General features: G+C 43.1%; 1 protein-coding gene and 1 long non-coding RNA gene across 2 annotated transcripts in view; one reads left to right on the top strand and one right to left on the bottom strand.

Moving 5' to 3' along the window:
* Positions 1 to 7,368, bottom strand: part of LOC116532360 — a 42,888-nt gene extending 35,520 nt beyond the window's left edge. The window contains exon 1 of the long non-coding RNA XR_004260837.1: positions 5,669 to 7,368. This is a non-coding gene — a long non-coding RNA (uncharacterized LOC116532360). The remainder of the gene's footprint in view (positions 1 to 5,668) is intronic.
* Positions 5,107 to 22,582, top strand: part of BRINP1 (BMP/retinoic acid inducible neural specific 1) — a 203,742-nt gene continuing 186,266 nt past the window's right edge. The window contains exon 1 of the mRNA XM_032251437.1: positions 5,107 to 5,543. The gene's annotated coding sequence lies outside the window, so the exon portion shown is untranslated. The remainder of the gene's footprint in view (positions 5,544 to 22,582) is intronic.

The raw sequence follows: 22,582 nt of genomic DNA, 5'->3' as shown, positions 1-22,582 counted from the left end.
TTTTAGTAGAGACGGGGTTTCACCATGTTGACCAGGATGGTCTCGATCTCTTGACCTCGTGATCCACCCGCCTCAGCCTCCCAAAGTGCTGGGATTACAGGCGTGAGCCACCATGCCCGGCTGAAGCATAGTATTTTTTATTTTGAAACACGGTCTGGGTCTGTAGCCTAGTCTGGAATGCAGTGGTGTGATCTTGGCTCACTGCAACCTCTGCCTCCTGAGCGCAAGCCGTCCTTTCACCTCAGCCTCCCAAAGGCACACCATCATGCCCAGCTATTTATTCATTCATTCTTTTGTTTATTTGTAGAGACAGTGTTTCTTCGTGGTGCCCAGGCTGGTCTCGAATTCCTGAGCTTAAGCAATCTACCTGCTTTGTTCTCCCAAAGTGCTGGGATTACAGGCATAAGCCACTGTGCCAGTCCAGCATAACATTTTTATTCGGTGAAGACATGCTCATAACATTCCAGATGATGGACATTCCTATGAAGGCTTAAATATTGCTCACACATATTAATCACTCAATAAATATCAGTTATTATTAATTCAATGGTTTTAAAAACTAAAAATAGCTGTTTGTAAGTGTAAAATATTATAGCTAATATGAAGGCAAAATTTTCCTTCTTTTAGCTTTTCAATATTTCCCATAGACCCTGAGCAACCTGCTACATTCCATGGTGCTTTGTGAGTATTTAGGCATGAGAATGGCTCTGCAATGGATTTCAGACTCCTAGAAGACAGAGACCAGGCAAGACATTTATCTTGAAATCATTTATACTACCTCACAGTCAGTAGGCACTTAAGAAATACAGACTTCTTTCGGCAGTTGTTCAGCCTATTCTGAACCCAAAGTACCCCAGATTAAGGGATTTTAACTCCTTTGAGATTTGACAGGAGTAGTGAATTTAAGCTTTTGAGACAGCGGCAGGTGGCTGAGAGTCCTGCACAAACAGGGCAAAATCTTATCTTTATTTAAGGAGGGGGAAGTGAAACCTCCATTTCATCAGTGAACATTTATCTATATTTATTGTCTATTTCTAGAAAAAAATGCTGCTTACCTTTTTATTAATTTATTCACTGGATTTCCCTTTCTGATTTCTTAAGCTTAAATCTAAATAAAGCAACCTATAAAATCTAAGGTCAGATTACATACTAGAAAAGTCACCTACTCTAGAGTCCTGAAGCTGGGATCCAGGGATAGACATTCACAAATGAGATTATCAGAGGCAAATACAGTGAAACTCCATGTAAAATTTTGTGGGCTTTTTTTATAAGTACATTTTTCCACAACAGGGAGAGGGACTATAGCAGTTGTGAGGTTCTTAAAACAGTCTGTGATATTAAAAATATTGTCCATTGTTTTTCAAATCTATCACACTATGAATGACATTCTGGGAAACATTCCATTTTCTTATTAAATGACCTTGTACAACAGGTCCTATTTTAGTGTCACCCCAAAATCTACAGACAGGAAGTTCTTTCTTAAGTCTACCCTAATCTGTCGGCAACTCCTCCCCATGGAAGTCCTTAGTAAATTCTGTGGAAATAGCAAACAGCTGCTCACCAACACCCACCCCAAAGAAAGAACAAGACATTTCTCACATCTCTCAAGCTGCCTTAAATGTTCTTTCTTTGGCAAAGAAGAAAAAAAGAAGTATATTTTTGGCCTCTAAACCTTTTCCCACCCGTGTGTATTTCTGCAAAAATGTTATCCATATGGTTTTGATTGCATTCTCCATAAGTCATTAGAAATGCTTTGCACTGAGAACTTTTCTGATGACCAAGGAGTCTTTGGAGACATTTTAAAATGGCCCTCTTAGCCTTTCTTCATAGAAACAGGAAAGCTAAACAGAGCCAAATGCAAATGAACTAAGACCTGGAAAGTTTGGAGTTTTATTCAAAACTCAGAAACCATAAGGTTCAAGTGTGCCTTAAATCTGTCCATGCAAAGTCATCACCTCCTTCTCCAGGGACAAGATATACTAAATCATCCATTGGCACAGATAATGCAATGGCTTCAGACATTGAAGTTGATATTTAGGATTGGGTTCAGTGACCCTATAAAATTCCAAGAACTTCCAATCATCCCAGGGCTTCCTCATTCCCAGAGGGTAAAGATTTTGGACTTGGACTTAGGTGTGGAATTTCTCACTCCATCACCTACTAGCTATATTTTGGCATGCTACTCAAGTTTTTCAAGGTACAATTTCCTATCACATAAAGATAGGGTAGTATTATCTATCTTATACTGCAAAGAATTTTCAGAATTGTAAGTAATAATATACAGAATATTGCACATAAGATGCTTGGTGCACGGTCAAAGTTCAAAAATTATCTTTCCTCTTTCTGTGTATAGTAGATGGAACTAGGAAGAGTTCTTTGTTTCTTTAGGGAAATATTGATGGTGTGGGTGAGGAAGACAAAGACTGGACAGTGTTTCAAAGCATTAAGTCCCCTCTTTCTAAGGCATGTAGAGCACAGCCCATCTTGGGTAACTGATTACAAAGAAAGGGTTACAAAGAATGAGTCAGGCCCTTTTGTGGCCATCACTGAAGCAGGAGCAGCCAAAATGAAATTCAATCCTGTTGTAACTTCCCACCAAAGCAAGAACCAAAAAACGTGTTTCAATGCACCTTCCCATATTTGCAGGAAGATTATATCTTCCCCTCTTTCCAAAGAGCTGAGACAGAAGTACAATGTGCGATCCATGCCCATGTGAAAGGATGATGAAGTTCAGGTTGTATGAGGACACTATAAAGGTCTACAAATTGGCAAAGTAGTCCAGGTTTATAGGAAGAAATATGTTATCTACATTGAATGGGTGCAGAGCAAAAAGGCTAATGGCACAACTGTCCACGCAGGCATTCACCCCAGCAAGGTGCCTATCACTGGACTAAAACTGGACAAAGACTGCAAAAAGATCCTTGAATGGAAAGCCAAATCTCACCAAGTAGTTATAGAAAAGGGCAAATACAAGAAAGAAACAATTGAGAACGTGCAGGAATAAAGTAATCTTATATACAAGCTTTGATTAAAACTTGAAATGAGGAAAAGAAAAGTTCAAGAAGAAAGAAAAGAAGAAGAAGAAGAGGAGGAGGAGGAGGAAGAGGAGGAGGAGAAGGAGGAATAGGAATCAGTCACAACTTTGGTCTTCATCAGAAGTTGCCGGACTACCATGTCTCAGATTGATTTCAGAACTGCATTATCAGCAGGGCTGCTGTTGCCTACTAACGGTCATGGAAGCAGATCTCAGCTGGGGGATGACGGGGAGACAAATAGAAAGATAGACACAAATAAAGGAAGGAATGAGGTACAAGGAGACAGAAAGAGGGAGAAAAAAGATAGAGCAGGGATAGGCAAGAAATAGTGATCTGGTGTTTCATACTGCGGTGGATGGAGAAGCAGTGTGTGTGGTGGGCGTCTTTCTTCGTGGTCAGAACCAAATTCAGAACTACCTGGGGAACCTGTTGCAAGACCTGAACCTGGGCCAGAAGCCAAGGGAAAGAGAAAGTTGCCCAAACAAAAAGGGAGAAGTTTCCACCCGTCAGAAAGAGAAATCTCTAGGTTGGTCCGTGGTTGGAGAGCTGTCCGTGGTGCTGACTCCTCCTCATTTGGATTCCAGTGGAGACTTGGAGGAGCTCTGCACCATCTGCTGCTCCTCTCTTTCCTCTCGTCTCAGTCCTGACCTCCTGAGACCCAGGATAATTCCTGCTAGCTCTATGTCTTCCCCTCTCTTTCTCCATTCCTCTTTGTCTATTAAATAATTTTTCTCAGGTTCCCAGTTCATCACTCAAACACTTCTATTTTGTTTCAAGGCTCCTTCCAATTAGTTCAGTGGCTCCTAGATTGTTCTAGGCCTCCCTGGTGATCACATCTCCCTCCTATCATCCTTTGAATTAATAAACAAACAAACAAACAAACAAAAAACCATACAGTGGCAATCATAAAAGCAGACAGCATTCACTGAGCACTCACTCGGTGTCAGGGAGCAGTCTGAGTACCTTTGCATACATTAACTCTTGTGCAGTCTAAGTGCCTTTGCAAACATTAACTGATTACAATTCCACATCAACCCTGTTAGATAGGTAGATATATTATTATTCTATTAAACAGACAAGGAATTGAGGCTTAAGGGGTAAGTATTTTGGCCAAGACCACACAGTCACAGGACTCCAACCTCTCTCTAGCCTGCACGTCTACTGGATCTGGCTCTTTATATTTTCCATCATCTTTTCCTATGCCTTCCTGCCCTTCCGTGTGGTCACTTTAATGCTTTCTAGTCTTGCCTCATTTTCAAGGGACTAGGAATCTGCATTGCTGATTTGGCTTAAATCAGAAGGGAAGCAAAGTAAACAAACATACAGAATGTGCACTGTGTGGGAATTTAGATCATACGAGGGCTTTATTTTTCACTTCAGGGAGAGGCCCCATGTTAGGGACCTCTCAGGCTGATTGCGGAGTCTTTTGGTTTTTATTTTCATGTCTCAGTCCCTGTACCCTCACCCCTTCTCCGCCTCTGGTGGTCTCCAGAGAACTTCGCGTCCCCTCAGCTTCTCACTCCTACATCCTGCCTACGTAAAGAAGCTCTTGCTTCATTCTGGGAGGTTATGTGGGCTCTCGCCTACACACCAAGAGAAACAAACAGTGCCAAACACTCACAGAGAGACGTGCAGACACAAGCGGACCCACATGGGCACCTCCCGAGACAAAACCCACATTCGATGGATACACGCGGCCATGGGAACACCCCGGGCCCCAGAAACACTCAGGTACTCGTGGCGCACACAGTACAGTCATGCTCAAGAGCGCCAGGATCCTGGGGTTGCGCAGATACACGGTCTCTTCGGATGCTCGTGCACATAGACACAACACCCGACACCCCCAGACCCACGAAACTCCCCACAGTTCAGCCCCCAGCCCCCTCCTGCCCCCCCTCCAGGCGGCCTCCCGACTCTCCTCCTCTAGCTTCTCCTCCTCCTCCGCCTAAAGATGTACAAAACACTCCTCCGAAGCAAGCCTGCGCTCGGCTCCTCCCTCCCCGCCCCCCGGCCTCTGCTCCCCCATTCATTTTCGGCAGTCGCCGGCTAAGTCCCTCCCCCCGCGTAGCCCGGCCTCCGCTGCTCCCCGCCGGAGACCGCGGCGCACTTGGACTTCCCTCTCCATTCGCCAGCCGCCGTGCTCCCGGTCCCCACGGCTGCAAACTGATCCGGCGCGCGGGGGGAGGAGGAGAGCGCAGGCGAGCGAACCCGCGAGAGAGGGAGAGAGCGAGCAAGAGCGAGCCAGAGCGAGGAGAGCGCCAGAGCCAGGAGGCAGAGGGAGTGGGGACCGCCTTCCGGAGCCGGGATTCATGCCTGTCCTCGGGACCAGCGAAGGGGACTTGACGGCTGAGTATGAGCCAGGCTGCTAGGAGCCAGGTACCCCCACGCCTGCAGTCCCCGCGCCGTCCCCGGAATGCGAGCTGGACGCAGGGCTCTCCCAAGTTCCCACCGAGCCGAATAAAAAGCGTCCGCCCGCAGCTCTCCGCCAAAGACGGACATTGACTCCAGGTAAGGCGGCGCCGGGTAGAGCACCCCGCAGCCCCGCTGCCCTTGGACCCGGCCCCGGACCGCAATCGGGGCACCTCCCGCGCGCCCCGCCCCTCCCCCTCCCGGTACCCTCGTCCGATGGTCACCTGGCCGCCCCGCCGCCTCCAAGTCTTCTCCGGCTCCAGGGAAGGGGTTCCTGCGCCCAGGGCTGGAAGGGTTAACTGCGGGTTGGAGTGAGTGGTGTGTGTGTCCCCGCGCGCTCCCGACGTGTGCACCATGGTGGGAACTTGGTGTGGTGCTAGTGTGAGTGTGCGTGTGCGGCGTCGTTTGCGTTTGATGCGTGTGTTTGTGATGTGTGTGTGTGTGTGTGTGTGTGTATGGGAGGGGTGAAGAGAGAGAGGTTCTATAACCTACTTACGGCGCGATGTGTGTGTGCATGTTTGTACGTATGTGTTTGTATGTGTGCGCTCGTGTGTCTTTTTAATGGGATCTCTCCAGCTTACACGGAATGGGACCCCTTTACTACAAGATCACGTAGTCATCGGGAAACCCACTGTGGACTTCCTCTAGGGGCTCTGGGCTTGGGATTTAGGGAGAATTATGGGGCTGTATGTAGATGACACCTTATTTAGCCCAGCGTTGGTACCCTTGAAGGAAAATTCCTCCAAACGATGGAATCCTGCTACACTGGGACCCACCGCTTAGTATGAAAGAGACATGGCCAAGCCCCGAGACAAATGAGACGCTGTCACTTTAAATTCCACACTGGGCAGACTCCAGGATTCTGATGGGAATTTGGAGACACTGGATAGTGGGTGACAGAGAAAAGGGGAAGTCGGTGTTGGGCTCCTTATCTGGGGCTTGGCAAGTCTGGGATAGGGATCTACCCTGCCTCCCTCTTGGCAATCAACACAGCCCCTCAGGCTTCTGGTGCTTTGGGGGAGGATCTGGGCAAGTTTGCATGGATCCCCCTCAGGGAAAAGGAGAAAGCGTCCTCGGGGACTTGCTTATCCATCACAGTTGCAAAGGGTCTCAGAGGAAATTTCATTTAAGGGCAGCTCTGGATGATATGGAAGGAGATGGATGGGGCACTTTCCTAAGATAGATTCATCTTTCCCCATTTCAGTCAGGGAAGCCCCCAGAGAATCTCTTCCTAAATATGCCTCTCCATGGCTCCACTGGAGTTAGAAGGATATTGGGAGAAGGCAGAGAGGTGGGGGGAGACAGAGAGAGAGAGAGAAAGAGAGAGAGAATTATTTCAGTACTGAGGGAGATCTACGATTTGAAAAGGGGCTGTGAGTGGGGAACTCATGACAGAATGTGGCAGTAATTGACTTAAATTGCTGTCGGTTTGCACATTGCATCTCTCACTTGGCACCAAAATACTGTCAAGGGCAGGTGGGCGGTGGAAGAATCTCAGCCATAAAAGCAGTTTGGGTCAAGGCCCTCTTTCTTGTTTCCTCCACCTCCTGGGAGGCTCTCTAGGTAGGTCCCTCGGCCACCCGGCCTTGGTACTGTTGGGCTTGGGCTCTGGGGCCAGCCATTGATTTGATTCCCAGCTGCCTCTTAAAGGCTTGCCCTACTCAGCAAAAATGCTGAGTTTTACTGCTGTTAGCATGGCTTCCAGACTCAGCAGCTGTTACTTTCTCAAGGTAAGCGGCAGCCGTTCTGCTCTCAGGCAGGGAGGCGAGGAGAAGAAAAGGGCTGTGACACTGGGACACAGCTTTGCATTTAGCTCAGCTTGGAGGGGCCACTGAAAACCTTAGGGGAAAAAAGTAGAAATATACTTGACGTAAAAAATTTACACATATATATTCTAGGAAAAAATCTATATATCTACATATATACACACGCATATATATGTGTGTGTGTGTGTGTGTGTGTGTGTATATATGTGTGTGTATATATATATATATATATTTCTGGGGAGAGATAAAAGCGAACATATTTGTAGGAACCTGCCCTGGTGGGTGGGTACCACCTGCAGGCACTTGCAGACATACCATTCTCTGTCCAGAGGCTGATACCTCAGGCTGAAGCCTTCACACAGCCACAGAAAATCTCCTTTAGGAAAATCATGTCAGAGCAGAGCTCCCTTGATTATCTTGGGTAGGAGGTATTAGGGCCAAGGAGGAGACCCCTTTTGGGGAACTGCCTCCTTTTCTCTCTTTCCAAATTCGTAGACAATTGAAGCTGGAAGGAATGTTAAAGAGCAGAAAGACAGGACTCTGTGGCCTAAAGAGGGAATGAGAATTCCCCAACATTTGGTAGTGAGTTAGTGGCATGCCCAGGACTAGAATCTAGGCTTATCAGCTAGATCAATACCCTTTCTACTCTTCCCATACTGCCTGGGACTGTATACTGCTCACACCCCTGTGCTGCCACCCTGCCACCATGATCCCAAGCCAGACAATTGCTTGTCGTCCCTCATCAAACTTCACATTTTCAGAGCTGGATTTCAAGATTTTTCTATCTGGAAACATGACCCCAAAGAGAAAAGGTCCAATGCGCGTGCACACACACACACACACACACACACACACACACACAGACACATGGGATGGTGGGGGCAGGGAAGAGAGACAGAGAGAGAGAAGGAGAGAAACATCGATTCCTTTTCCAGTATCTTTAGAGAATTACCCAGGTAAGGACTCAGTACTGACTATGACTAGTAGGCAGAACCCAGCAAAGTGTCTGGTCTGTATCTGAGCTTTTTATTAAGAAATGCACTGCTTTCTAGAGAGCAAAATGTACACCCATCCACCAATGCAAATGCTTCGGGCAAATTAATTTCTTTATATTAATTAGAATCTCACCCCTATACATTTCTACATGTTATAGGCACAGGAGCACATGCAAGCACACATGCATAGGTGTGCTTACACACACATGTGGACACAAAGATCCAGAAACTTTTTCTACTTGCTACATTTCCAAAAAAGAGAACCTCCACACCAGATTGTGTTCTCTCATATAAAGCATCTCCCATGTGAAGACTAGGACTCACGAACTCCAGGGAAGGAGAAACGTAAAGCCCTGTGAAAGAGAGACCCTGGAGAAGTCAGAATTGAGTTCACTCAAAAGTGTGCTCTTAGACTTCTAGATAACTCTTTCGGGGTGCTGGCAAGTACTGAAAAACATGGGGGGTTTTAGGCCCATCCGCAATAGAGCCTTTTCCATGCAGGATTTTCCAGGGCTAGATGGCACTTTAGCTCCCAGAAGGGGGAGCTGTGACTCCATTTCAACCAAGGAGAAACGGCTCAGAGATTCCAAATCAGCTGTTGGGCCCCCGTTGAGTTTAGACGACCCAGCTCTGGCTGCAATGAATGCCTTTGCCTCTCGTACAGCCAGCGACTGTAAAAACACCCTACCCTGATCAGTTCAAATTCAACATCTCTTTCTTAATGCATGCAAGAGTTTATGTTATTGATCATAAAGTCCTTTATTTTTCTGTAAAGGTCTTTGCCCAAAGGTCCTTTAGTTGTGCAATGAGACATCTCTTGCTTTGCAACCTCTCTCGTTCCTCCTCCCAATTTCTTAGAGGAAATCACCAGTACATTATCACTTGAACAGGCCATCAAGGTTAGACATACCCTACCCTTCTTTTCCTGCTTTTCCCTTGCTGAAATGCAGCTTAACAAATGGGCTGCTAAACTATTGGAAACCATGTTAAAGACAAGATGGAGGTCATGTGAAAAAGACAAGTCCCTACATGTCATTCTTCAAATAATTTCTCCAGTAGTGCTCCCTTCTGCAAAGACCATCTTTATTATTCTTTCCTCCATGTCCTACATTTGGCCATGACTTTTAACAAAATTCTACCCATATTTCAACGTCTAGCTCAAATGACCCTTCTAAGGAATCTTCTCAATACCTTATTTTGGAATTAATCTCTTTATCACTTGATGTTTGTGTACCATTTTATCTGAAACTCTATTTTAGTTTGTGTCTCCGTTTGCCCTGCTTTATAGCGCCTGGGGTATAGGTCTATCTTACCCTCTTCAGGATGGTCTAAGAAGCATCTTTATATTCCAGGGTCTGACACAGAGTAGTTGCTTTATAAATATTTGCCCTCGCATTTCATGTTGCATCTCAATAGCAGCTGTCCTCTCTCTGTCTCTCACACTTTCTAGCTGACAATTGCTTCATATTCATTTAAAGCAATGCCGTTATGGCATTTTTGCCCATATCAAGAATATGACGATTCCAATGATAATACAGACAGATAAAAATTAGACCCTACTTGGAAGTGAACATTGACTTCCTGTAATCCAAGGTCTTTAGTTTTGTTCTCTCATATAGTCCTTCTTTCCTCTGAGTGGGGCAGATACAGCCCCTTTTACAGAAGAGGAAAATGAAGCCCTGGCTGGATAGACTCCTTGACCAAGGTCACACAACCATCACAGCTAGCATTTGAATCTGTCTTCTTTCCTGCATCATCACTGCTGTTTTCACTGGATCACTGAGTTAATGGTAACTGTTATGAATGACTGGCAACATTGGTTTGTTCAATAGATGCTAGGAATAGCTGGGACGTATTATGAACTCTTTGAAATTGATGGTAGGAAGTTGTCATGGAGCCACTGGATCAAAGAAAACCTCTGAAGGTTTCTCAATAGCCAAACTTTTCTCCATTTTCAGGAATGACAAGTCCTTTTTGTGATACCAATAATGCATGACCGTTCAGTCTCAGTTTTAGTACTTTTAGTGACAGCAAGTTCATTACCGCACAAACCAGCCTATGTCATATTTGAAGAGCTTTGTTGGAATATTTTCTTACTTTGCCCCTAAATCATCCTTCTATCCATGTGTCTCTGAAATTGTACAAGTGTAATTCACTTCCAGTTATCAGTTCTTCAAATATTATGAAAACATAATTATTTCATAACTATTTTCTTTCAGAATAGAGGGAATTGTCTTCACAGCCCTGTCTTCCGTAGCCTCTGCTTGGAGACCTCTTGGCACCCTCAATACTGTCCTAGGGGAATTGTCAAGCTTACCTCACTTTTAGGGCTTACATGCCACAACAAAAGGGAAGGATGACCTGAAATTGAGTGAGGATTTATTCAACAAATATTTATTGGGTGCCTACTGTTTGCCAAACATTGCTGTAGACAAGCTGTCAAATAGAACTGTCAGTGATGATGGACATGTTTTCCGGGCTGTCCAATATGGTAGCCACTACCCATGTATGATTACTGAACACTTGGAATGTCGCCAGTGTTGCTGAGGAACTGAATATTTAATTTAACTTATATTAATTTTTATTTTGATTTACATAGCTATATGTGGTTCGTGGCTACTGTATTGAATAGCGTAGATCTGGACTTTGGAAATGTAGCATGAATGTGGTCTTGTTTCAATGAAGCTCCCACTGTAGTGGAGAGAGATGGATAATCAATGAGTAAACAAATAGATAAGCAAAATAATTTTATTAAATGTCGCACCACCAATTATGGCAATACGCTAGAAAGGAATGTGAATGGTATAATTTTAGATAGAGTAGCCAGAAGAATCCTCTAAGAAAGTGATATTGGAACTGAGGTTTAAATGAGAAGGAACCAGCTATGTGATTTTGTGGGTAAAGAGCATTAGAGGCAGAGAGAAGAATAAAATGGGGTTGGCCAGGTTTGGTAGCTCATGCTTGTAATCCCTGCACTTTAGGGGGCTGAGGTGGGAGGATCGCTTGAGCCCAGGTGTTTGAGACCAGCCTGGGAAACAGAGCAAGACCCCATTTCTACAAACATAGTAATAATAATAAAACCAGCTGGGCACCTATAGTCACAGCTATTTAGTAGGCTGAGGCTGAGATCACTTGAGCCTGAGAGATTGAGGCTGCAGTGGTCTGTGACTGCACTGCCACACTACAGCTGGGCAGCAGAGTAAGACCCCGTTTCAAAAAACAAAACAAAACAAACCACAGCATCACCTCATTGGGACAAGCTGAGGAAGTCCAAGAGATGGACTAGCTGCCAGTGTGGCTGAAGCTTTCAACTTCGGAAATTGACACGAAAGTGAATTAGGAAGGTGGGCAGGGCAGATCACAATGGCCTGTACAAGACAGAAGTTTTGACATCTTTTCCTTGTCATCTCTGGTTGTAAGGCAGAGAGTTTGAGGACTAAGGAGAGTTTGAGAATTGACAGAAGGTCATTGTCAGGTACTCTTGGTGGGTTTTTATGATGTCCATTTTAAATCAGAAATTTCAAGTTTTCTCATTTTAATTTCTAGTCCTGCTCTGAATGTCATACCTTGGAGATACATCAATCTAAATGGTGGAAGAGAAACAAGAGTAGGGGAAATGGATAGAAAAGGGAGAAGAGAATGAATATGTGGGGATAAAGTAATTAAATGGAGTCTTGTGAAAAAGGATGAAAGCTGGAAGTGTTCACTTTGAATCAGCAAATATTTATTGCCTCTCTTGTCTTGGAAAGGCTTTGGACAAAGTGACTTGGGCGTTATGGTGATCAATCTTGCTAGGGGCTGACAATCTAATAGTACAGATCTGCAAATTTATAAATAATTATTCATGATAAATTGATAATTGTCACTTCAGAAGGTCTGGGAGACTTTTGGGTAAGGGAAAGTCTAAAGGAAGACACATCAGTCGTGATAGTGGTGAGGAGGATGTCGACGGTAGCTATAAGTCTCAAGATCACAGGCTGTATCTTTTTGTTGTATATCCCCATTAATTCAGAATTTCATACAGTAAGAGCACAGGGACTCAGGGTACTTGATTCCAGTCCTGGCTTCTATAACTATATATTTAGACCTCCTTAAGAGCATATCTTTCTCTTTCCAGGCTTGCCTTCTGTAAATTTAGAAGGACCCAGCTGTGGCTTGCTTCATTGAAGGTCTATTGCCTGACTCTATGAAAATGTTGCGGTCAGGTACAGTGGCTTACACCTGTAATCCCAGCACTTTGGGAGGCTGAGGTGGGCAGATCACAAGGTCAGGATGTTAAGACCAGCCTGACGGACATGGTGAAATCCCGTCTCTACTAAAAATACAAAAATTAGCCGGGCGTAGTGGCATGCATCTATAATCCAGCTACTCAGGAGGCTGAGGCAGGAGAATTACTTGAACCTGGGAGCTGGAGATTGCAGTGAGCCGAGATTACACCATTGTAGTCCAGCCTGGATGACAGAGTGAGACTCCGTCTCAAAAAAAAAAAAAAAAAAATAAGCAAAAAAAACGTAGCTGGGCATCATGGTGCACACCTGTGGTCCCAGCTACCTGGGAGGCTGAAGTGGGAGGATCACTTGAGCCTGGGAAATAGAAGTTGCAATGAGCCAACATTGTACCACGGCACTCCAGCCTGGGTGACAGAGTGAGACTCTGAAAAAAGAAAAGAATAGTATATTGCATGACAAAGATCTGGTACAGGTAGAGAGAGACACACACACAGTACCTGTGCTTCCTCATAAGATTTAGATGTCTTCTAAACAATAAGCAAATTTAAAGCAGGTCATACACAGACCCTGCTTCGAGACAGTGTGGCAGAGTGGTGGTGAGATGGCGATTCTGTGCCGCGGTGGCAACTCCTGATATCAAAGTGATTAAGTGTTAACATGAAATCCACTGTCCTCATGGAACACAGCAGCCTGGAAAGACTGCCTAGAGATCCATCAACAGTCCTTGCTACTGAGGGGGCAAAGAAGACAATTAAGGAGATAATGAGGCTGAGAAAAAGTGAAATTAATTTTTTTTTCATATGAGGGTGAAGGGGATCTTTGTCTCCCGAGGGAACTATCTTTTGGAGATTGCAAGTGGCCTTAAGGAGAACAGCCTGAATAAGACTGGGTATGAGAAAGTTAAGAGTCATAAATTACCTGGGCTTCCTGCTATCCCCACACAGGAGTGGAGAGCCTGTGAGGACACAAAATACATCATTCTGAACAAATTTTGTTCTCAGTTTGCAGGGGTTTTCTCACAGGGTGCAGAGTTGTATACAAGGAGGTTGAGGCTATCTTGGGATAGCTGGGAGACTGTATTCCCCCAAGGGTGGGAGGTAGATTGATAAGGCAATTAACAAAAGCAACATGCAACCATTTTTGTGTAAACTGCAAAGGTCAGAGCAGCAGGGCTCCGAGTAAATGGCCTATGTGAACAGCTAGAACCCTTTGTAAGGGTTAACCCAGTACTGCCCCTCAGAGGTTTCTAAGATATAATTTATCTAGCCTTGCAAAGGTCCTGCAAATGAGCCGGTGGGAACCTCTGTGAGAAATAATGGATCTTGGGGATAATAGAGAACAGTTGCGTTACAGATTACAAGCTGATTCAAATAGAGGAAAGGCAGACATCCAGGATATGATTGCTTTTTGGGGAAAAAGTGGTGAATTCTCAAGTCTCCATTCTAAGATTTAGCAACCTGCAAAAGTAGATGAAACTCTAGTAGGCTGTGGATATCCTCGAGTCCCCAGAAGCTCCAAGAGAAACTTAGAAGAGCAAACAGAGAACTGTGACAGAGACAACTGCCTTCTGTAAGTACATTTCCCTTTACATGGTAGTGGATAAGCTAAATTTCTTATGGAATTTGATGGGTTCTGAGTTTATAGGGACATGATAAAGGAAGGACCTACAGGAAGCCTTGGCTGGCACAATAAAAACATTTTCACAAGCACAGGGGCCATCAAAAAAGAAAATCAGCTCTTTGGTATGTTTAGGAAAGATTGAAAAATAGATTACTTGGCAAGGGTTGGTAATATGGTTTTGCTGCTGGGACACATTTTGGAGATATACTTCTTATAGGTGAAGTGGTCCACATCAAATGCCATTGCCAGAGTTAGCCAAGGCTGGGGAGGGCTGAGAGGGGTTATAGAGAATTTTATTCTGAATGTATATCAATAGGACAGCAACATTGAAAGTCTGGTGAAGGCTTGCAAATGATTCCTGAAAATATTACTAAGTCAGCTCCAGTGTTGCTTACTTCTCTCTCTTCCCTGACAGTGGGAATGATATATGTAGGCAGAGCATGGACTGGAATTTGAGGGGGCTCTGGAAGGATCTTGATCTATAACATTTAGAAATGGCTGAAATGTCACTGCCATAAAGCCATTCTTGGAGTGGAAAAGTGGATGTGCCAGGCACATGACATATTCTTTGTGCTGCAATGGATACCTGATGTAGATATCCTACTGAATATTCTCAACAAGCTCATGCGTAGGTAGTATTGTGCCCCATTCTAGAGATGATGAAACTGAGCTCAGAGCAGTAATACCACTTGCCCGAGGCCGTACACTGAGTCAGTTGTGTTTTGTTGTGGATTTGGATCTTTGTCTTTCTGACTTGAAAGTATTGAGGTTGAAAGCATGGGTATGCTGCAGTTTGAATACCTACCTGCTCTGTCACTCGCTAGCTATTTGACATGGGACAGATTACCTGATGTTTCTGTGCTAGTTTTCTCATCTGTAAGATGAGTATTATAATAATAGTAACTCCAGGTTGGGCATGGTGGCTCACGCCCGTAATCCCAGCACTTTGAGAGGCTAAGGCAGGAAGATTGCTTGAGGCTAGCTGTTTGAGACTAGTCTTGAGAATATTTAGCAAGACCCTATCTCTACAAAAAAAAATTTTAAAAATTAGCCAGCTATGGCGACCTGTGCCTGTAGTCCTAGCTACTTCACGGGTGCTGAGGCAGGAGGATCACTTGAGCCATGCAGTTCAAGGCTGCAGTGAGCTGTGATCATGCCACTGCAATTCAGTGTGGGTGACAGAGTGAGATTATATCTCATAAATAATAACAATAATTGTAACTTCATAGAGGTATGTGTGGACTTCATTAGTTGATATGATAGGTGTCTCAGACAGTGCCTGGCAGGTCATCAACACTAGGTAAACATTAACTGTTACTGCTTTGTATGATTTCCACACTCTCTTAGATTAAGCATTGCTCATACTCTCAGCTATGGGCTCAAACTGGAAATAATGTGTAGGAAAAAAGTATCATTAGGTTCAAGGCACTGCCTTACAAATGAGCTCACTAAATTGTTTCTACTAACCTCCCCACCATGTGGCAGTGGGATAACAGCGATTAGAGGAGAGAGTGAGAAAGTAGGAAAAGGCATGGGAGAACGCAAAATGACAGAGGCAGATTTTTTAATTCTCTGTGTTACAGCAGACCAGAAACAAGATATAGATGTGAAGACCAGATAAAGACATAGGATCATCCACCATCAAGGCAGGAAGTCACCTTCAACGCACTCCAGCTCAAATTCCAATCTCTCACTCCTTTTCTTTTTTTATACATATAAACTCTTTTTAAGATCAGCTCGTATCTGAGTTGGTTTTAGAACCCTAGCCTTGTGCAGCCCATCTCACTTTTTTTTTTGAGACGGAGTTTCGCACTGTCACCCCGGCTGGTGTTCAGTGGCACACTATTTCGGCTTGCTGCAACCTCCACCTCCTGGGTTCCAGCAATTCTCCTGCCTCAGCATCCCAAGTAGCTTGGATTACAGGTGCCCGCCACCACACCTGGCTAATTTTTTGTACTTTTAGTAGAGATGGGGTTTTGCTATGTTGCCCAGGCTGGTCTCACACTCCTGACCTCATGATCTGCCCGCCTCGGCCTCCCAAAGTGCTGGGATTACAGGCATGAGCTACTGTACGCAGCATCACTTTTGATTTGGTTTTCTAATCTGTAAGACAGGTTATTCATCAGGTGCATATGAGAAAGTAGATGATTGACAGTATGCTAGATGCTCTTGTGTGAACTGTGTTCATCATCCTCCTTCTTATGATTCCCCTCTTCAACCTTATTCTCATTTATTTTATCGAGTGTTTGCATGTTGTCACCTGTTATCTCTCATTTAACCTTTACAGTAGCACTCTGAAGTTATACCTAGTCTCCCCATTTTCCAGATGAGAACATTGTGGGTCAGAGGTAAAAGAATTTACCCCAAGATATACAATAGGTGACAGCATAAGGCTCCAAGTCCGGTGTATGTTATCAGCAACTGTATGTGATGCTCTGTCTTTAAATTGCCATTCTGTCATCCACAGCAGAAGGCATTGTCCAGCTTTCAGCAGCTTGGTGGTCTTTCAAAGACAAGGTTGAATATTGCTGCCTGATCTCTATGGTCTTAGTCTAGGTTGGTCATTACAAATCTTCAGCCACTCTGTCACACAGACTCTGCCCTCAATCCTGATCCTTTACATACCTAAATGAGAAAGGCATCCATCTTTCATGTTCCAGGAGATGTTATAAATGGTGCCACTGGAAGGAGCTTTCTTAAATCTCCTTAACAATCTGCATTTTGCTTTCTCTCCTTTATCTGTCAGCATCATGAATATCTTCCACTCTTCCAGTGCTTTCTGGCTGCCAACTTCATAACCTCTTAAAATAATAATTTAACTTCACAATGCCTCGGCAGGAAACCTTAGCTTAGCATGTTTATCTGTATCCTTAGTTCAAATGCTGCTGACACCAGGACCAGTAGTTATAGAATGAGCTACTTTCTAACTCTGGGCAGGAGTCAAGAGCCAGGATCTTACATTTCCTGGGAGTAGAACCACCAAAGCCACCAGTGATAACAGTAACAGTTTTTCAAGCCAGGAAATAGCAGGGTAGAGTTAGCCTGAATTGTGACAGCCAGATGTTGCAATTTCTCTGTCTGTTTCTGTTTCTTTCTCTCCGTGTCCTGTACACACACACACACACACACACACACACACACACACACACACACAAAGAAAGGAATATTGAGCATGGTTGAGAATAGGTAGGAAGAAGAGCAATTGATATACCAAAAAATATCCAAAGCAGATTTCTCCTTCTCTAGTAATAGAACATGAGCCCAGATATGGTATTAAGATCACCTACTTTCAGAAGATAATCTTGGGGTGGGACTTCTATCTAAAAATGGAAAGAGGAACTCATATGACCAATAAATGTATAAAATACAGGATATTTAGTTCTCCAGTAATCAAATAAATGAAAATAGCAATGTGATGCTATCATCAAAATGGCTTTTTAATTTAATGGCAGCATCTAGTTTTGGCAACAATGCAGGGAAAAGAACACTCTCACACAGCACTGGTGGAAATCTATATTGAATATAGCCTTTTATGAAATATGGCTTTCATCATTCTTTCATAAACAAACAGACATTGTGTGTTTTTGTTTTGTTTTTTGAGACAGAGTCTTGCTCTGTTGCCCAGGCTGGAGTGCAATGGTGCAACCTCTGCTTTCTGGGTTTACAAGCGATTCTAGTGCCTCAACCTCCGTGTAGCTGAGATTACAGGCATGCACCACCATGCCTGAATAATTTTTGTACTTTTAGTGGCGATAGGGTTTCACCACGTTGCCCAGGCTGGTCCTGAACTCCTGACCTCAGGTTATCCACCTGTCTCGACCTCCCAAAGTGCTAGGATTATAGGCCACCATGTTCGGCCAAACATTGTTTATTGAGCACTTATTCTTTGCCAGATGCTTTTCTATGCACTATGAATACAGGAGGGAATCAAACTGACCAAGTCCTCACCGTCTTCGAGCTAACATTTAATTGAGAAAGAAGATAATTTATAAATAAAGAAGTAAACATACAGTGTATCAGATAGTGAAGTGTGATGGAGAAAAACAGAACATAGGGAGGTAACGCGCAGGGACCAGATGGCTTGGTGAGAGAGGACTTGCTGTTTTATGTAGGTGGCTAAGAAAAGCCCTCACTGCAATGCTGACATTGGAGCAGAGATCTCTAGGAAGTCAGGGATAGAGTCAGGTGGATATCTGGGGGAAGAGCTTTCCAGGTGGCAACAGCAAGCATTACATTTTTGAGATGGGATTTTCAGTGTATACAGCAACCAGTGTGACTGAAGTGGAGTACCCAATAGGAAGTAGGAGGAGAAAGAAGAAATACACTGCTGAGAAAGCATGGGTTAGATCTCTATCTTGATCCTTATAATTTTGATCTCTATTTCTATGTCTATCTTTATCTCTACACCTATTTTTTTAAAAAGAGAAAAAGGCGCCAATATTTCTGTGGGAAAAAAAAAATCCCTTGTAAGAAGTCAGTTAATTAGATGTGTACAAGCCTGCGAAGAAGAAACGTTATCAGAATGTTTGAAGAAAATAAGGAAAACAAAGCATAGAATACTCTGTGGTCCTTAAGAATGGCATTAGGGAAGCACACTTGTACATTAGAAGATGGGATGAAGGTAGCCTGTATCATTTTTAAGCAGGGCTGACAACAATAGCACCTTCCTTCTAGTTATGCTGTTGAGAACGAATGTCGCATGTACAAAGCACTTAGCAACATGCCTCGCATACAGTAATAAATGGCGCTTATGACATTTATTGACATCAACATGTTTTTTGTGAATTACCAATTTTAAAAAGCATAGGGTGAAAAATATCATATAGAGCATGATTATTTTATAAGATGTATACTAGTATTTGAATAGTCATCTTTGGGTGATGGGGTAAAGAATTTCATTCTTTCTTACCTGTATTTTCTACTATTTCTTTAATAAATGTGTATTACTTGTATAATCAACCTTTTAATTAGTGGGATGTGGGGGGATCAGTGAGCAATTTGTGGGAGGAACAGGAGCCAAAGCAGAGGAGAAAGCTTTAATTCTGTTTTCTCAATTTCTAAGTCATTCATCCATCCTAAATCAAATTTAAATAGACTCAGTTTTTTTTTCTCTGTTTTGCTCCACCTCGGCTTGAACAGTAATGCCCATAAAAACTGGAGATTTGTTAAGCGATTTATACGTACTTTTTTCTCTGAGACAGGGTCTCATTCTTTTGCCCATGCTGAAGTGCAATAACACGATCATAGTTCACTGTAGCCTTGGATTCCTTGGCTCAAGCAATCCTCCTGCTTCAGCCACCTGAGTAGCTATGACTACAGGCACATACCATCACACCTGGCAAGTTTTTTTTTTGTTTTTTTTTGTTTGTTTGTTTGTTTTTTTTAGAGGTGGGGTTTTGCTGTGTTGTCCAGGCTGATCTTGAACTGCTGGCCTCAGTGGTCCTCCTGCTTTGACCTCCCAAAGTGCTGGGATTACAGGTGTGAGCCACTGTGCCTGGCCTGTTGTATACTTTCTAAGGCTTACTAAAATAGCTATCAGATCCATAAAAGAAAAGCTGTACTACCTTTGTTTCACTTGGAATCATTTCATGTCCTGGTAGTACTTTGTGTACCACACGTTGGAAACTTTGGATTTGCAGCTGCTACTTTGGTGGCTTAAGGCTTTTGCTTTCATTCAATCTTAATTTTTAATTTTGGGTAAACCACATCCCTTCTCTGGACCCTCACATCTCCTAAGTTTTCTTACCTGCAAAATGAAGGCTGAGGTTCAACGGAGGTTCTAAGAAAACTGCTGAAGCCCACCACAAAAGCAGGGAGGGTTTGAGCAGGTGAGCCGTGACCTGAGATCATCCCCACCTCGCCACCTGCACCAGAGCAGCTCCATGCTTTCCACTGAGCTTCATTACATTTTGTATAAGCTTTGAATAAGGGGCTCCCAGGCTTTAAAACATGACTCGAAATCATTGGTTTACACTTTATATCATCTCTAAAGTGGATTTATGAGTGACAGATTTTGTCCTAGATTTTCCATGTAATTTTTACTAATATTCTGTGTAGCATTCTGTAGGAAACTCTACACTAGATAAATGTATTTTCCATAAAAATCAGAATATTGTGCGTGTCAAAAAATGTATGTAAGCAATTCTGATGATCCGTATTATTTCAGAAATGATGATGATTTTTTAGAAAATTACCAAAGAATAATAGGAAGGGAAGTTTCCCAATGGTAAGAAGGGAAGTTTAATGTAAGTTTCACCTCTTTCTCTCTCCCTCACTCTCTCCCTGGTGGGTCAAGGGAGACGAAGGCATTAAAGATGACTTCCTCCAAAATTGTTCCAGATCTACCGAGGCCTGCTCTTTCTAAATAGTGCTTCCAGGAACAGCAGGGTCTCAATTATCTCACCGTGGGCTGTGAAATTCTAAAAAAAGAAAAAGTTCTCAAAACAAAATTAAGTTTAATTTGCTTTAATTGAAAAACAAACACATGCCATGTACAGCACTCTCAATAGGAGGAGAAAGGGCTAGAAAATGAAATGAACAGTTGGGTGTAGAAGGCCCTTAATTATTGAATACTCTGAAATGGGAACTGGTATTGATTGAGAAAATAAATTCAGAGTTAAATTCAGGAACAGAAAGTGTGGGCCTCCTCTCTAAGCAACAGTTTTCTTAATTTCTCATGATGTTATTTTTTATTATTATTAAGAACACTGTAAAGCAGTTGTGGGATAAAGGAAGGAGCTCCAGCATGAAGCCAGAGTGTTGGAGTTTCTGTCTTCTTTTTCGAACACTGGTGTTATGTGATCTTTGGTAAGTGTTGTTTCTTAGCCTCAGGTTCCTCATATGTAAAATGGGGATAATAATTCATATATCACTGGATTCCTATGATGATTGAATAGTTAATATACATGGAAGCTCTAAAGTACTGTTAAGAGATGATGGAGGAGGATAAAGAGGAAAAGAAAGGAAAAGTGGAGGAAGGTTAGAAGGAGGCAATGAAAAATAAGAAAGAGGGCACCACAATGAGTTCAGCTAACTCATTCAAGCTCAACATTTATTGAGAGCCTTCTATGTCCTAGGCCTTGTGCTAGATGCTGAGTATGAAAGGACAAGACGTAGCCAAGGCTTGCCTCAGTGGCACCTAAATTCTGCCAATAAGTGTTCTGAATCTTTAGGCCATAAAATGAAGTCAAGGAGCAAACTGGAGCTGCAGGAGGTGTCTGAGTAGCCTTGAGGCATGCTTTAAGAGCTCTTCTTTTTAGTGGTCATTCTTTCTTTGCATGCTGACTCTGCCTTCTCCATTCAAATACAGACATTTTGGTCTTGACTTAGGTTCCTATGTTTCGTAGAAAAGAGTCTGGAAACCTCATTTGTATGAAGTTGATAGTGATTTAGAATTTCAATTACAGTGTCAGACTCTTATACTGTTGGCATCTTTGAATCATAAGTTGTAGAATTTTGTAATCTATCAAATGTTAGAATCAGAGAATCTTAGAACAATAAAAATTCAGAGTCAGAATAGACTCATAGAGTATAATATTTATGGAATATAAAAATCAAATATGGCTAGGTATGATGGCTCACTCCTGTAATCCCAGCACTTGGGGAGGCCAAAGCAGGTAGATCACCTGAGGTCAGGAGTTAGAGAACAGCGTGGTCAACATGGTGAAACTGCATCTCTACAAAAAATACAAAAATTAGCAGGGCATGGTGGTGCATATCGGTAATACCAGCTACTTGGGAGTTGACGTGAGCTGAGATCATGCCACTGTACTCCAGCCTGGTGACATAGTGAGACTCCATCTTAAAAAAATAAAAATAAAAATCACATCTTAGAAATCATAGAATCACCAGGCGCGGTGGCTTACGCCTGTAATCCCAGCACTTTGGGAGGCTAAGATGTGTGGATCATTAGGTTAGGAGTTCAAGACCAGCCTGACCAACATGTTGAAACCCTATCTCTACTAAAAATACAAAAATTAGCTTGGCGTGGTGACATGTTCCTGTAATCCCAGCTACTCAGGAGGTTGAAGTGGAGAATGCCTTGATCCCAGGAGGCGGAAGTTGTAGTGAGATGAGATCACGCCACTGCACCCGACAGAGTGAGACTCTGTCTCAAAAACAAAAACCAACAAATAAACAACAAAAAAGGCATCATAGAATCATGAAATGAGAGGCTTTTAAAAGATAACAGCATTTTGTGGTTATCTGGCCCACCCTCTTTCCCAATTCAAAAAACTATGTATATAGCACTAAAATATAAATATTTTTGATTATAATTATATTAGAAAAATGTCTGTGAAGGAACTATCATGCTTAATAACACGATATTAATCATACTGACCAAGGGCACTGATAGTAAAGACAGATGGAGCTTCTGAACGTCATAAAAGTTCTCGTTGGGATGGTTGTTGACTTTATTGACACCTAAGATAAACATTTATCTTGAATAATGGAAAACTTGAAGCAGGCTGGGTGCCGTGGCTCACATGTGTAATCCCAGCACTTTAGGAGGCCGAGGCAGAAAGATC

Source organism: Sapajus apella, unplaced genomic scaffold (genome assembly GCF_009761245.1).
Source record: "Sapajus apella isolate SASKATOON/1434 unplaced genomic scaffold, GSC_monkey_1.0 scaffold76, whole genome shotgun sequence".
NCBI lineage: Eukaryota > Metazoa > Chordata > Mammalia > Primates > Cebidae > Sapajus > Sapajus apella.
This window is presented reverse-complemented; position numbering and strand designations above follow the sequence as displayed.